We start from the raw sequence: 16,220 nt of genomic DNA on the forward strand, positions 1-16,220 counted from the left end.
CCCACTAACAGACCTCACTAAAAAGGGGGCTCCAGATCCGGTCCAGTGGACGGAGCAGTGCCAACAGGCCTTCTCTGAGGTAAAAGCTGCACTATGTGGGGGGCCACTTTTACACTCCCCTGACTTCTCCCTCCCCTTTATTTTGCAGACTGATGCATCGGACAGAGGGCTGGGGGCCGTTTTGTCCCAGGAGGTGGAGGGCGAGGAGCGCCCCGTGCTGTACATCAGCCAAAAGCTATCGATGCGCGAAAGCAAGTACAGCACAATTGAAAAGGAGTGTTTGGCCATCAAGTGGGCGGTCCTCGCCCTCCGATACTACCTGCTGGGGTGCCCTTTCACTCTCTGTTTGGACCACGCACCCCTCCAGTGGCTCCACCGCATGAAGGATGCCAATGCGCGGATCACCCATTGGTATCTCGCTCTCCAGCCATTTAAGTTCGAGGTGATCCACAGGCGGGGGCACAGATGGTGGTGGCGGACTTCCTGTCCCGTCGGGGGGGGGAGTCGGCTTCAGGCCGGATGGCTCCCCGGCCTGAGTCGGGTGGTGGGGGTATGTGGCAGTGGGGGCATGGCCAAGCAGCAGTCTGTGAATGGAGGGCGGGGTCAGGGAAGGTAAGTGGCTAAGTCATTACACCTGGTGTCAATTAATGTGTGTATGTTTGTTTGTTGCAGGGATGGAGGATAAAAGGAGGGGGAGAGCAGAGAAGAGTCTCGCCCCCGGCCAGGACACATGTGTGTGACTGTGTGAGTGAGAGAAGCTGAAAAGCTGATGATAGATAGCAAAATAAAGTGTCTGTGTGAACACAAACTCTCGCCTGCCGTGCTTCTGTGCTCCACCCACATCAGGGATTACTCTACCTACATATAGTTTTTTTTTTCCTTGTGTCTAATTAAAAAGAAAATAAGCCTCTCTGGTAAACATTATATAAAATTCAGGGGGAAAAAAAACCTTTTAAAAATAAGTGTTGCCTCGGGTAACAGAAATGAGGAGAAAACATTAATATTTGAACACACAATAAATACACTTGACATATATTATTAATCAAGAAAAGCTTGTAATTACATAAAGTCTGCAGTTGGTAGGGGCATTTGGTAACTTAATCACATGGTGTGCAAAGTAGCAAAGAAACAGTGTACTGATTGATTGTAAAAGGGCTATATAGTATGTGATTTAACAATACAACATGATTTTGCAAAATAAAACCCATTAAAGTAAACCCACAGGGTAATGCATTCATTTTATATATCTTTTTATTCATTCCACTGCAACTAGCAGCCTTGCACATATGACTTTTGAATTCATACCATAATTTCAGTAGAGCACACAGCAAGCACGATACAAATGCAATAATAATGAAAATAACAAATATGCTGTCTTCACTATTGACGGCAAAACAATAATGTTTCTCAAAGGCACAATGAGAACAGAGCAGAGGACAGGAGACGGGAAATACATAGCACTTAAACAGCACTAACGCATCAGGGGAATGCATTTCATTAATATTAGATAACCACCATTCACTTCCACTCTTCCCAAATAAATACATAAATAAATAAGTGCATTTTAAAGAAAAGCTGAGCCCTAGCAGAGATAAACAATGACTCATAGTTCTCCTCTGCTTCTACCTCCAAGGCAAAATGTTTATTTTATTCTTTTGCACTGTCATAAATTATGTTAAAACTGCATTTATGAAGCACTCACATTCTTCACATGCATTTCTTGTGAGAAAACAACACACTGGACAACAGCTGCTACACTGTGTGTCTGTATGTGGGTATACACTGTGTTTATATATAGGTTTTTGGGTGAAATATGTGGTTGTATGGACTTCTGAGGAGCTTACTAGTGTCTATAATTTCCTGGATGGGATTCCTACCAGCAGTGTGTCCTTCAGGTCAAGCGATTTTGTATCTACTAGAAAATGTCCTAAATGTGACTGCAGCAGGAGAGAGACAGTATTCAAATCATAGCAGCAAAAGCAGACCCTCAGGGCAAATGTGCCTGCTAAGGTTTTCTGCTATGACATGTATACAGTGATGATTTCTGCTTTGAGAGTGATGTGAAGCTGGTGCCATCAGAGAGATTTTCTTGCATGGGTGTCCTTACAGAAGTACCCTTGGGCTAGCCATCATCTCCCAATATGACAATCTAGTGCTCTTGGTAGTGTGTGGCAAGCTAAATTTTGTGCATTTCAGAACAGCAGGGGCAATGGGCTAGCAGATCTTAGCCTCACCTGTCTAGCAAAAGTAAAGGAAATTCATTATAAGGTTTCATTTTGTGCATCCAGCTCATCTTATCTGTGGTTAATAAACATTTTAAAGAGGATTTTTTTTAAATCAAGTGTGACAGTAACAGTTATTACCAATACTATATTTTTATTCATAGTTTTAATTCTCATTTTTTATGTGCCTTTTATTCATGCATTCCTTTTTGTAAGGTGCATGAAAGACATTTCCTATCAGGGCCATCTAACTTCAGCTCAGCTAAATTGCAAACAGTTTATTTCCCACCACATAATTCAATGGATAATTTTTCAAAATCATCTTTTGTCATACACAATTACAGTAGGAGCCACTTTGATTGACAGGCAAAATAGCCTTTGTTGATGGTGCTGTCATGTTTCCTTAGTGTCAGGGACTTTAAAACAATCCAGACACATATTTTAAGATTCTAGGCTGGAGCTTCAAATTTCGGTTTGGTGTGATACATACTAAAGCTAGAGCTCTGATTGAACTTCATCCACAAGCAAGCATCAAGGGATTGGGTGGGGCAAGCCAGCCACAATTGGCAATTATCACTTCAGAAGATTTTCATATGCTTGCAGGGCTACAGTGTTAAGTGCCACTGTGCCAATAACAAATACACAAATTAGATACACTAATCTAATCTAAATACACAAATTAAATACCCTACATGGCCAAAAATTTTCTCCGTTGCTGTTATAATAGCTGTTATAATCATTGCTGTTATAATCATGCTGCTATAATCATTGCTGTTATAAATGCTGTTATAATCATTCTTGGAAGAAGACTTTCCATTTGATTTTGGAGTGTATAGAATTATGCCCAACTACAAGAACATTAATGAGGTGAAACAGTGATGCCAGGCTAGAAGGCCTGGAATACATTGTTGTTCCAATTCATCCCAAAGTTGTACAGTGGTGTTGAGGTCAGGACTCTGTGTGGGTCACTTGAGTTCCTCCACTCCAACTTTGGCAAACCATGTCTTCATAGACCTCACTTTGTGCTCAAGTAGCTTCATTCAGGAACAGGTTTAGGCTTAGCCTCTTCCAGCAAAATAAAATCATAATGCTACAGCATACAAAGACACCCGATACAATTATGTGCTTCTAACTTTGTGAAAACAGTTTGGGGAAGGTTCACATATGGGTGTGATAGTCAGGTGCCCACAAACTTTAGTATTTTCACTACATATAGTGCGAAGTAAATATTTAGACAGTTTTAGCTTTGTTACTTAATCATTTTACCTCTGCAAACTGTAATATCAGTCCAGAAAATATGGAATCTTTCAACATGACAGACCATGACAGCAGTCTCATGTATTGGTCGCATTATCATGGCAGACAGCTATTCCGGTTTAATTGTAGTATGTTAATCCCTGTATATTGTACAACAATCAGCCATTACATTAAAACCACCTGCCTAATATTGGGTAGGTCCCCCTTGTGCTACCAAAACAGCTGTGACCTTTTGAGGCATAGACTCCACAAGACATCTGAAGGTGTGCTGTGGTATCTGGCACAAAGATGTGAGCAGAAAATCCTTTAAGTCCTGTAATTTGCCAGGTGGGGCCTCCATGAACCAGACTTGTTTGTGTATCACATCCCATATATGCTTGATCAGATTGAGAGCTGGGAAATTTGTAGACCAAGTTAAAACCTTGAACATTTGTCATGTTCCTCAAAACATTCCTGAACAATTTTTGCAGTATGGCAGGATGTATTATCCTGCTGAAAGAGGCCACTGTGATTAGGGAATACCATGGCCATGAAGGGGAGTACTTGGTCTGCAACAAAGTTTAGGTAGGTGGTACATGTCAAAGTAACATCCACATGAATGCCAGGACCTAAGGTTTCCCAGCAGAACATTTCACAGAGTATCACACTGCCCTTGTTGGCTTTCCTTCTGATCCTGGTGCCATCTCTTACCCAGGTAAAGGATCCACACATCTGGCCATCCACATGGTCTCATCTCATTATCTCTAGCCGCTTTATCCTTCTACAGGGTCGCAGGCAAGCTGGAGCCTATCCCAGCTGACTACGGGCGAAAGGCGGGGTACACCCTGGACAAGTCGCCAGGTCATCACAGGGCTGACACATAGACACAGACAACCATTCACACTCACATTCACATCTACGGTCAATTTAGAGTCACCAGTTAACCTAACCTGCATGTCTTTGGACTGTGGGGGAAACCGGAGCACCCGGAGGAAACCCACGCGGACACAGGGAGAACATGCAAACTCCACACAGAAAGGCCCTCGCCCGCCCCGGGGCTCGAACCCAGGACCTTCTTGCTGTGAGGCGACAGCGCTAACCACTACACCACCGTGCCGCCCGCCATCCACATGGTGTCAAAGAAAATGTTATTCATCAGACTAGGCCACTAGAGTTGAGCCGGATACTCGGCTGAAATGAGTATCCGTACGGATAAAGCACTTTTGCCGAGTACGAGTATTATACGAGTAATACGAGTCAATGTCTGTGCTCGGACTGAATGAAAATCTTCACACAGCGTCACAGCGCCCCTCCCCTACACACACCGCTCTGCTCACTCACACAGAGAACAGATCTCTGTCTCTTTCCGTTAATGTTTCGGGTTTCTTCAGCTTCAAGTTTGTTTTTATTTCAGTTTGTACTTACTTAAAACCAGTATAGTTCTGGTAAATGTGGGTTCGTTCAGACGTGGTGCTTGGTAGAAAGTGACTCGCGTTGTGTCTCTGCCTGTTGGAGATTTTATTTTTCTTTTTTTCACCATCAGTTAAAAAAACAGTTTTTTTGACTTCACGCATTGAGTGTCTGACACTTTCTTGCTGTAATTCATGTAAAAATAAAGGTAGTAGTGGTATTATAAATTAAGCTACTCTCTCTCTCTCTCTCTCTCTCTCTCTGCCAGTCATCAGAGTTTTTTTTTTTTTAAACTGTCAGTTGGCTCTAAGCGGTTTTATTTTACTTCACGCACTGAGTGTCTGACACTTTCTACGTAGTAGTGGTATAAATAATATTACAAATTAAGCTACACACACACACACACACACACACACACCTGGTGTGGAAATAAAAAAAAAAATCACACTGATCATAAAAAAATTAAAAGTTAAAAAAAGAAAGTTATGTTGAGTATGAAAACTCTTGTTCATTACATTTCATTTCATGATTGCAACCGCATGTGTTGTATTCATTGTTGCAAAACTTGTTCTGTAAATAGTTCATTTGCTATCGTGATCAAAACCATTGATCTGAAGCTCAATGCTGATGCTGTCCTGTAAATAGTTTTCTAATCAGCAATAAATATAACAATTCCTGATCAACCCATATCAATTGCATGCTTAAAATAACATACTGGTTAAAGCCCCACCTGTTTCAAGACAACCAGACCCACTTCCAAGTTAAATCCTGCCCGCTTCCGGGTTAGGCCCCGCCCACTCCAAGTACGGATATGGATACAGATAATTCATATGGTTAACGGATACAGATACAGATAATGCTGTACTCGCTCATCCCTATAGGCCACCTTCTTCCATTGTACCATGGTCCAATTCTGATTCTCACATATCCATTGGAGGCACTTTTGGCAGTGGACAGGGGTCAGCATGGGCACATGGACTGGTCTGCCACTATGTAGCACCATACATGGCAAACTGCAATGCACTGTGTTCTGACACCTTTATGTCATAGCTAGCATTACATTTTTTCAGCAATTTGTGCTCTAGCATCTCTTCTGTGGGATCAGACCAGACCAGTTAGCCTTTGCTCCCCACATGCATTAATGAGCATTGGACACCCATGATCCTGTCATTGGTTCACTGGTTGTCCTTCTTTGGACCAGTTTTAGTAAGTACTAACCACTACATACCAGGAACACCCCACAAGATGTGCCCTTTTTTTAAGATGCTCTGACCCAGTTGTCTAGCCATCACAGTTTGGCCCTTGTGAAAGGTGCTCAGATTCTTACTCTTGCCCATTTCTCCTGCTTCCAACACATCAACTTTGAGAACTGACTGTTCAATTGCTGCCTAATATATTCAACCACTTGACAGATCCCATGATAAAGAGATAATGTTATTCACTTCACCAGTTAGTTGTTTTGATATTATGGCTGATCGGTGTATATGCCGACTGTATGAGAACCTGGATTCCCCAGGATTTCCTACTAGTGCATCTCAAAAAATTAGAATATCATGAAAAAGTTCATTTTTTGGAATTTAATTCAAAAAAGGTAAACTTTCATAGAATTTGTATTCATTACATGCAAAGTGAAATATTTCAAGCCTTTTTTGTTGTTTTAATTTGGATGGTTATGGCTTATAGCTCATGAAAATCAGAAATCCAGTATGTCAAATTATTAGAATTTTCCTAAGATCAAACAAAAAAGGATTTACAATACAGAAATATCCAAGTTCTGAAAAGTATGTTCATTTATACACTTTGTACTTGGTTGGGACCCCTTTACCATGAATTACTGCATCAATGCGGCGTGGCATGGAGATGATCAGCCTGTGGCACTGCTGAGGTGTTATTGAAGCCAAGGTTGCTTTGATAGTGGTCTTCAGCTCATTTGTATTTTTGGGTTGGGTGTTTATCATCTTCCTTTTGGCAACACCCCATAGATTCTTTATGGGGTTCAGATCAGGCTGGCCAATCAAGCACAGTAATATCATGGTAAGCAAACCATTTGGTAGTAGTTTTGGCTGTTAGGACTGGGACTGTTTTGTCCTCTAGAGGCCGCTGTTATGTTTATCTTGTCATGTTTGTTTTGGTCTCTAGAGGCCGCCACTGTGTTTTGTGTTTGTCTTGATTGCCTGTTTCCTGCCCCGCCCTGTTCCTTAATTGTTTTGTGTATAAATACCCCTCTGTTTGTTCCCTTGTCACGGAGTCTTTATGCTATGCTGTCTTGTGCTAGTTTCCTCTGTCTCACGTATCTTGCCTGTGCCCTTGTGTTTTTGATATTTTTGCTTTCTTTGGACTTTGTACCTTTTTGATCTTCTGAGCGTTCAGCATTTTGCCTTTCCTTTTGTTTTTGGACACTTAACCTTTGGATATTTTTATTTTGGTTTATCTTCTGAGCTTTTGGATTTTCTTTTTGTTTTTTCCATTAGATTGTATATAGTGTAAATAAACTGTTTTTTGATACTCTACTTTCGCCTCACGCCTCTGTACTTAAGTCATCCCCCTGGTGGCCTAGTGGGGTTTGCTGGATTATCACACCAGCAACCCAGGTTCGAATCCCAGCAAAACCCTAACAGAAAGACTCCGTCATGACCGACTCAGCAGAAGCTGCGTCAACTATCTACCCTGCCAACCTTCAGGGAATTATGGCAGCTTTGACACGCTTCAGAGCGACCATGGACATATGCTTGCAAGCCAACATGAGGCCCTTGCTCACCACAAGGTACTGCTTCAGCAGATTGGGAAAACCCTGGCACAGCTGACTCCTCTGTCCGCATCTCCTCATCCTGATCCGGCCCCTGCTCCCGCTCCAGTACCTCCCGCCACGCTGCCTCCTTCACCTCGCGAACCCAGCCTTCCTGCACCACAGAGGTATGACGGCAAGCACGGTGAGTGCCAGGAGTTCCTTACCCAGTGCCAACTCACCTTTGAGCTTCAGCCTACCACCTACACTATGGATCGCAGCAAGATTGCCTTTGTGATAACCTTGTTAGCTGGTAAGGCACGCGCTTGGGCAACGGCCATTTGGCAGAGACAGGGACCCGAGTGCTCTGATTTCAAGTTGTTTATGGAGGAGATGCTTCAATCAGGCAGACACCAGTAAAGACGCAGCCAGGAAGCTCATGTCCATCCGGCAAGAAGGAAGCGTCGCGGACTATGCCATCGCGTTCCGGATGCTCACAGCTGTCAGCGGATGGAACGAAGCAGCCCTGGTTTCAGCCTTTCACCATGGTTTGTCTGACCCTATCAAAGACGGCCTGGCCTCTATCAGATGCCCAAGTGACCTCGAAACTCTGATCTCACATTCTATTCGTCTTGACAACAAGATTAGAGAGCGCCGCCAAGTCCTGAGCTTCCCTGGCTTCACTGTCTCGACCTGGAGCCCGTCTACCTCCTCCAGTGACTGTCCAGAGCCCATGCAAGTTGGCCGTACTCGTCTCTCTGCAGCTGAAAGGGAGCACAAAAGGAGGGACAAGTGCTGCATCTACTGTGGCAAGTCTGGCCATTTCCGAGCATCATGTCCCGAGCTCTTGGGAAAAGGACCGCCCTGTCCAGCCGAGGGAGGGTTGTGACGGGGCCTACCCTCTCTCCTGAACTCCCTGGCCAAGGAGTCTACATCCCAGTCTCCATCTCCTGGGGTGAGTCCGTCCACTCTTGTCAGGCCTTGTTAGACTCCGGGGTGGCTGGAAACTTTATGGATGTTCACTTCGCCCAAAGTATCAATGTCCCAACTGCACCTCTTGAAGTCCCACTGTCTGTGTCTGCCCTGGATGGCCAAGCCTTAGGTGACGGAAGAGTCACCCAAGTAACTTCTCCAGTCTTCCTCCAGTCTCAAGGTCACAAGGAAGAAATATCCCTGCACCTGATTCCTTCACCAGAGTTCCCAGTGATTCTAGGCCTTCCTTGGCTTACCCACCACAACCCTTGCATAGACTGGGTAACAAACCAGGTTGTGGAATGGAGCCCTGCATGCCATGCCTCTTGTCTGCTCTCTAGCTCTCCTGTGTCTCCTGCCGAGCCTCCTGATCTCACCGAGTTATCTCAAGTTCCCATAGAGTACTGGGATCTCAAGGAAGTTTTCAGCAAGAGCAGGGCCACCGTTCTTGCTCCACACCGTGCCTACGACTGTGCCATAGACTTGCTTCCTGGGACTACCCCTCCTCGTGGCAGACTGTTTTCCCTCTCTCAGCCAGAACGCAAGGCCATGGAGGAGTACATCAAGGACGCCTTGGCTTCTGGGTTCACTCGACCATCCACCTCACCCGCTGGTGCCGGCTTCTTCTTTGTCGGCAAGAAGGATGGGGGGCTCTGGCCGTGTATTGATTACAGGGGTCTGAACAAGATCACTGTCTGCAACCGCTATCCCCTTCCACTGATGTCCACAGCGTTCGATCTGCTCCAAGGCGCCACTGTCTTCACCAAAATGGACTTACGGAACGCATACCACCTCATCCGTATCTGACAGGGAGAGGAGTGGAAGACTGCCTTTAACACCCCGTCTGGGCACTACGAGTACCAGGTGATGCCCTTCGGACTCACCAACGCACCAGCTGTTTTTCAGGCCCGAATCAACGACGTCTTGAGGGACATGATTACCCAGTACATTTTTGTTTACCTCGACGACATCCTTATCTTTTCCAAGACCGTGCAGGAGCACCGCCACCATGTCCGCCAGGTTCTCCAGAGGCTGCTACAGAACAATCTGTTCGCTAAGGCCCAGAAATGCGAATTTCATGTTCCCGCGGTCTCCTTTCTGGGTTTTATTGTACGGACGGGCTAACTCCAGATGGATCCAGCCAAGACCCTGGCTGTTTGGGACTGGCCCATCCCCAAGTCCATCAAAGAGGTTCAGCGGTTCTTAGGATTTGCTAACTTCTACCGCAAGTTTATCAGGAACTTCAGTTCTGTAGCAGCACCCATATCGGACCTCACCAAAGGGACAGGTGGATCGTATGTCTGGTCTCGTCAGGCGGAAAAGGCATTCAAAGACCTCATGCACCGCTTCTGCATGGCACCCATTCTGGTCCCCCCGGACCCTTCACAACCCTTCATCGTCGAGGTGGACGCCTCGGACAGCAGCGTCGGTGCGGTCCTCTCTCAATGCTCGGAAGGAAGGTTGCACCCCTGCGCATACTTCTCCCACTGCCTGAGTTCTGCGGAGTCCCGGTATGACGTGGGGGATCGAGAACTGCTAGCAGTTAAACTGGCCCTTGAGGAGTGGAGGCACTGGCTGGAGGGAGCGCAACATCCATTTTTGGTCTGGACGGACCACAAGAACCTGGAGTACCTCCAGCAAGCAAAGAGACTCAATCCACGAAAGGCTAGGTGGGCCTTGTTTTTCAGTCGGTTCGACTTTACCCTATCATACCGCCTCGGCTCCAAAAACACCAAACCTGACATGCTGTCCAGGCTGTTCACTCCCACCAACAGGGAGAGTGAAGTTGGGCCTATTATCCCTGTGTCCTGGATTGTGGCCCCTGTCCACTGGGGTATTGAGGAGACCGTCCGACAAGCCCAACGCCAGGACCCCGGTCCTGGGATGGGGCCACCGGGCCTCTTGTATGTCCCACATCAAGCCCGGGGCAAGGTTATCCAGTGGGGTCACTCGTCCCCTCTCACTGCCCACCCGGGAGCTCAAAGGACCCTGGACTTCCTGAGAAGACGCTTCTGGTGGCCAAGCATGGAGAAGGAAGTGAGGTCATTCATCCTTTCCTGTGAGGTGTGCACCAGAAGCAAGAACCCACGACAGCATCCCCAGGGCCTCCTGCATCCTCTGACCATTCCCCGGCATCCCTGGTCCCACATGGCAGTCGACTTCATCACGGGTCTCCCGGAGTCACAAGGTAACACTGTCATTTTGGTCATAGTGGACAGATTCTCCAAGGCCTGCTGCTTTATACCACTGTGCAAGCTCCCTTCTGCCCTTGAAACTGCTAAACTAATGTTTAATCACATCTTCCGAGTCTTTGGTCTCCCTCAGGATATCGTCTCACACCGGGGGCCCCAGTTCTCCTCCCGAGTGTGGCACGGGTTTTGCAAGCTCATCGGGGCCACTGCCAGCCTCTCCTCTGGGTTCCACCCACAGTCCAATGGCCAGACGGAGAGGCTCAACCAGGACCTGGAAATCACCCTGCGAGGCCTGGCTATGGATAACCCGACTTCGTGGAGCACCTGGCTGCCATGGGCAGAGTACGTCCACAACACCCTGCAGTCATCAGCTACCAAGCTGTCGCCATTCCAGTGCCAATTCGGGTTCCAGCCACCTCTTTTCCCGGACCAGGAGGAGGATGCGGGGGTGCCCTCGGTCAACCAATATGTGAGACGGTGTCGCAAGACCTGGAGCAAGGTCAGGAGGACCCTCATCCAGACCTCCAGAACCAACCAGACTCAGGCCAACCGCCACAGAAGACCTGCCCACGCTTTCCGCCCTGGGCAGCGGGTTTGGCTGTCCACCAAGGACCTTCCACTGTGGGTGGAGAACCACAAGCTTGCTCCTCGCTACATTGGCCCCTTCAAGGTGGTGCACAGGGTGAACCCTGTCACCTACCGGCTACAGTTGCCCCGGACTCTGAGGATCAACCCCACATTCCATGTTTCCCTGTTGCGGCCCGTATTGACGTCCACATATGCCCCTGCCCCTAGGAATCCCCCACCCCACCCCGCATCTTCCAGGGTCAGCCTGTGTTCACTGTGCATCGCCTGCTTGACTCCCGCCGGGTCCGCGGCAGGCTTCAATATCTGGTAGACTGGGACGGCTATGGCCCTGAGGAACGCTGTTGGGTCCCTGCCTGGGACATTTTAGATAAAGGACTTTGTCGGGACTTCCATTCGGCCCACCCGGATCGCCCTGGGAATGTCAGGAGATGCTCCTGGGGGAGGGGGGGGGTCCTGTTAGGACTGGGACTGTTTTGTCCTCTAGAGGCCGCTGTTATGTTTGTCTTGTCATGTTTGTTTTGGCCTCCAGAGGCCGCCAATGTGTTTTGTGTTTGTCTTGATTGCCTGTTTCCTGCCCCGCCCTGTTCCTTAATTGTTTTGTGTATAAATACCCCTCTGTTTGTTCCCTTGTCACGGAGTCTTTATGCTATGCTGTCTTGTGCTAGTTTCCTCTGTCTCACGTATCTTGCCTGTGCCCTTGTGTTTTTGATATTTTTGCTTTCTTTGGACTTTGTACCTTTTTGATCTTCTGAGTGTTCAGCATTTTGCCTTTCCTTTTGTTTTTGGACATTTAAACTTTGGATATTTTTATTTTGGTTTATCTTCTGAGCTTTTGGATTTTCTTTTTGTTTTTTCCATTGGATTGTATATAGTGTAAATAAACTGTTTTTTTGATACTCTACTTTCGCCTCATGCCTCTGCACTTGAGTGAGCCCCCTGGTGGCCTAGTGGGGGTTTGCTGGATTATCACACCAGCAACCCAGGTTTGAATCCCAGGAAAACCCTAACATTGGCACTATGGGCAGGTGGTAAGTCCTGCTGGAAAAGGAAATCATCTCCATAAAGCTTGTCAGATGGAAGCATGAAGTATTCCAAAATCTCCTGGTAGACAGCTGTGTTGACTTTGGACTTGATAAAACACAGTGGACCAACACCAGCAGATGACATGGCACCCCAAATCATCACAGAATGAGGAAACTTCACATTGGACTTTGGACTCCTCCAGACTCTAAGACCTCGATTTCCAAATTAAATGTAAAAATTCATTTTCATCTGAAAAGAGAACTTTGGACCACTGAGCAACAGTCCAGTTCTTTCTCTCCTTAGCCCAGGTAAGATGCTTATGACATTGTCTCTGGTTCAGGAGTGGCTTGATGTTAGGAATGTGACAGTTGTTGCCCCTTTCCTGAAGACGTTTGTGCATGGTGGCTCTTGGTGCACTGACACCAGCCTTTGTCCATTCCTTGTGAAGCTCTCCCAACTTTTTGAATCGGCTTTTCTTGACAATTATCTCAAGGCTGCAGTCATCCCTGTTGCTTGTGCACTTTTTTCAGCCAACCTTTTCAGCAATGACCTTCTGTGGCTTCCTGTCCTTGTGGAGGGTGTCAATGATCATCTTCTGGACAACTGTTAAGTCAGCAGTCTTCCCCATAATTGTGGTTGCATGTACTGACCGAGAGATGCACAGATTTTATGCTGTTTTGCTCAAACTCAAAATGAAATGCTCTAATATTTTTATTTTTTCTTGTGCTGGAGGCCATCCATATCAAAATTAAGATCGAAAAATGCTTGAAACATTTTAGTTTACATGTAATGAGTCTAGAATATACTAACATTTTCACTTTCTTAAATAAGTGATGGAAAATATTGAACTTTTTCATGATATTCTAATTGTTTGAGATGCACAAGTAATTTAGACAAACAATGTTATTTTATGTTAACTATGGTTGCACATTTTTCTTTTAGTAAATATCCATCCATGCATTATCTGTAGCCACTTATCCTGCACAGGGTCGCAGGCAAGCTGGAGCCTATCCCAGCTGACTATGGGTGAGAGGCGGGGTACACCCTGGACAAGTCGCCAGGTCATCACAGGGTTAACACATAAAGGCAAACAATCATTCACACCTACGGTCAATTTAGAACCAACAATTAGCCTAACCTGCATGTCGTTGGACCACGGGGGAAACCAGAGCACACCCAGGCAATCATGGAGAGAACATACAAGCTCCACACAGAAAGGCCCTCGTCAGCTGCTGGGCTTGAACCCAGGACCTTCTTGCTGTGAGACCACAGTGCTAACCACTTTTAGTAAATATTTCCACCCCTTTTAGTAAATATTAGTGGATAAAATGTGAATTTAACTGTGTTCAGTTTATTGTCATAAGTATTACATACTGTATTCTTGAAGCAGAATTCTGCTAGTTTTCAGTGGCACCAAATATGTCACTATGGCACACAATATATTTCACATTTTTTTAAAAATTGTGTATTGGTTTATAGTGAATTTCTCATATTTGCTTAGTGTTAATGATATTTCTTATATAAAGTTATATATTGTATATAGTAGACTGTATATGAAGTTACGTAGTGGTGAAAGAGTTAATATACTTCCAGTGTATATATCTACAAACCCCATTTCCAGAAAAGTTGGGATATTTTCCAAATGCAAAGAAACAAAAATTTGTGACTTATTGAATTCAAGTGAACCTTCATTTAATTGACAAAAGTGCAAAGAAAAGATTTTCAATAGTTCTTCTGACCAACTTAATTGTATTTTGTAAATAAAAGCAAAGTTAGAATTTGATGCCTGCAACTCACTTGAAAAAAAGGTTGGGACAGAGGCATTATTACCATTGTGTTACATCACCTTTCCTTTTAATAACACTTTTTAATTGTATGGGAACTGAGAATACGAATTATTGCAGTTTTGCCATTGGATTTTTTGTCCATTTTTTGCTTGAAACATGACTTTAGCTGCTCAACAGTCTGTGATCACCGTTGTCTGATTCTCCTCTTCATGATGTGCCATACATTCTCAATAGAAGACAGACCTGGACTGGCAGCAGGCAAGGACACTCAATCTGTGTCTATGAAGCCATGCTCTTTTAGCCCATGTAGAATGAGGCCTGGCATTGTCCTTCTGAAATAAGCATGGACTTCCTGGAAAGAGATGTTGCCTAGATTAATATGTCTCTCTAAAATCTCAATATATGTCTCTGTTTCAATAGTACCTTCACACGCATGCAACTTACCCATGTTGTGGGCACTGATGCACCCACATCCCATCACAGATGCTGGCTTTTGCAGCTTTCTCTGATAACAAACTGGATGGTCATGTTCACCTTTGGCATAGAGAACTCAACATCCAGTTTTCCCAAAAACAAGCTTAAATCTGGACTCATCTGACCACAGCACATGTTTCCACTGTCTTTTGGTCCATCTGAGGTGACTTGAGGCCCAGAGAAATTGGCAGTGTTTCTGCATAGAATTGATGAATAACTTCCTCCTTGCATAATAGCTTCAGGTTGCATTTCTGAATGCAGTGGCAGATTGCATTTAGTGACAATGGTTTTGCAAAATACTCCCAAGCCCATGTGACTATATTTGTCATATTAGCATGACAGTTTCTCAGGCAGTGTTACATGAGGGCTCGAAGGTCACACACATTCAACAGTGGTCTCTGTCCTTGCCCTTTATGTACTGAGATTTCTCTGAATTCCTTGAATCTTTTCACAATATAATGTACTGTCAATTTTTAAATCACCTAATTCTCTGCAATCTTACATTGAGAAATGTTCTTTTTTAATTGACTAACAATTCTCAAACAAATTTTGGCACAAAGAGGTTAGCCACAACCCACCCTTGCTTACAGAGGTTGAGCCTTTGGTGTCTGCTCCTTTTATACCCAATCATGATACCCTCACCTATTAGCAATTAACCTGCTTATTGTGGAATCTTCCAAAATGGTGTTACTTAAATATCCTTTAAACTTTTCAGGCTTATTTTGCCTCTGGCCCTGTGATGACCTGGCGACTTGTCCAGGGTGTACCCCACCTTTCGCCCGTAGTCAGCTGGGATAGGCTCCAGCTTGCCTGCGACCCTGTAGAACAGGATAAAGCAGCTAGAGATAATGAGATGAGATGAGATGAGATTGTGTTTTGGAAAATGTCCCAGCTTTTCTGGAAATGGAGTTTGTCCTTCAAATTTACACAGATGTCTTTTGGCTTTCTACTTATAAACAGGAACAAAAAAGCATGTACAGTACTTATAAGCATAAAGAAAGATATGTTTAAAAAATCATAGGGAAAAAGTGTTTGGTGATCACAAATTTCGGGCGGCACAGTAGTGTAGTGGTTAGCGCTGTCGCCTCACAGCAAGAAGGTCCGGGTTCGAGCCCTGTGGCCGGCGAGGGCCTTTCTGTGCGGAGTTTTCATGTTGTCCACGTGGGTTTCCTCTGGGTGCTCCGGTTTCCCCCACAGTCCAAAAACATGCAGGTTAGGTTAACTGGTGACTCTAAATTGACCATAGGTGTGAGTGTGAATGGTTGTCTGTGTCTATGTGTCAGCCCTGTGATGACCTGGCGACTTGTCCAGGGTGTACCCCGCCTTTTGCCCGTAGTCAGCTGGGATAGGCTCCAGCTTGCCTGTGACCCTGTAGGACAGGATAAAGTGGCTAGAGATAATGAGATGAGATGAAATCACAAATTTCCAACATAAGTACTTTGTTGCAAAGCCATTGTTGATGATTACAGCTTTGCTACATCTATAGTGAAAAGTAATTTGGTTTTTATAGAATTTTGTTTTAAATTTGGCCTATTTCTCTTGGCAAAGTGTCTTCAATTCCCCAAGGTCATGAGGGTTCCTGTGATTCCCT

This window comes from Neoarius graeffei, chromosome 10, assembly GCF_027579695.1.
Source record: "Neoarius graeffei isolate fNeoGra1 chromosome 10, fNeoGra1.pri, whole genome shotgun sequence".
In the NCBI taxonomy this organism is placed as follows: Eukaryota; Metazoa; Chordata; class Actinopteri; order Siluriformes; family Ariidae; genus Neoarius; species Neoarius graeffei.